The sequence below is a fragment of the Camelus bactrianus genome, chromosome X (assembly GCF_048773025.1).
Source record: "Camelus bactrianus isolate YW-2024 breed Bactrian camel chromosome X, ASM4877302v1, whole genome shotgun sequence".
Taxonomy (NCBI): domain Eukaryota; kingdom Metazoa; phylum Chordata; class Mammalia; order Artiodactyla; family Camelidae; genus Camelus; species Camelus bactrianus.
In genome coordinates this window covers 73,048,531-73,049,642 of record NC_133575.1, presented here as the reverse complement: position 1 = coordinate 73,049,642, position 1,112 = coordinate 73,048,531, and the positions used below count along the sequence as shown (strand labels likewise).

Below are 1,112 nucleotides of genomic sequence, written 5' to 3'. Positions count from 1 at the left end.
TGGTATTTTGTTATAGTAGCCAGCATGGACTAAGACAGGGCATGACTGAAAATGGGTATGGAGTTTCTTTTGAGGGTAATAAAAATGTTCTAATATTGTGATGATGTTGGCACAATTCTGTGATTATACAAAAATATTAAATTGTACACATAGAATGGGTGAATTATATGGTATGGGACTTAGATCTCAATAAAGCTGTCAATTTAAAAATACTTTATTCAATACTCATTCGATAACTATAAAAAAAATAAAAAGGCAAGGGTTCCCAACTTTGAGTGCACACTGAAACTGCCCAATTACATCAAAATCTCTGAGAATGACACCTGAACATGAGTGTTTTTAAAGCTTCATAAGTGACTCCTATGCACAGCCAAGGTAAGGAAACACTGTAAATGGAAAGAGCTTTGTGTGGCACTAAACTAGCAAGTTGCTGATTTTCTTATTTGAACCTCAGTTTCTTTATTTGTAAAATGACCACAATGATATCTTCCCTTATTTACAATATGTAAGGAATTTTTTAGACCACAAAAATTAACTTCCAAAAATCAAGTTTTATTTATTTATCTTTTGTATTGAAATGCAGTCTGTTTACAATGTTGTGTTAATTTTTGGTGTACAGTATAGTGATTCAATTATACATATATATATTCCTTTTCATATTCTTTTTCATTATAGGCAAAAATATGGAACACTTCACAAGTTTGCATGTCATCCTTGTGCAAGGGCCATGCTAATCTTCTCTGTATTGTTCCAATTTTAGTATATGTACTGCCGATTTGAGCACAAAAATCGAGTTTTAAAGTACAGTAAAATCTTAGTGTAGCATCTAGATGTTGGTGTGTAAGACTGATCATTGTTTAATTCTTTCAACTTTACTGTATGTTTGAAATTTTTTTTATAATAAAAATGTTAAGGGATCAAAGAACCCGATTATGTTTCAGGAACTATTATAGGTGATGAAATGCAGTGGTGAAAAAAGTTGACAAACTTCTAGCTCTCATAGAGCTTGCATTCTAGCAGAGTAAACAAAAACCTTAATATTTGTTAGTTTTGGTATGTGCTTTAAAAAAAATTAAAAAATTAAGAGGACTGAATGTTATAGAGGAATTGTT

The 1,112-nt window shown here is 30.9% G+C and overlaps 1 non-coding gene across 1 annotated transcript; it reads right to left on the bottom strand.

Annotated features, from left to right (window-relative positions):
• Positions 1-677: 677 nt before the first annotated feature.
• LOC123616208 (U6 spliceosomal RNA) lies at positions 678-784 on the bottom strand. The gene has a single exon (XR_006724098.1). It is a non-coding gene; the product is annotated as a U6 spliceosomal RNA (small nuclear RNA).
• Positions 785-1,112: the final 328 nt, after the last annotated feature.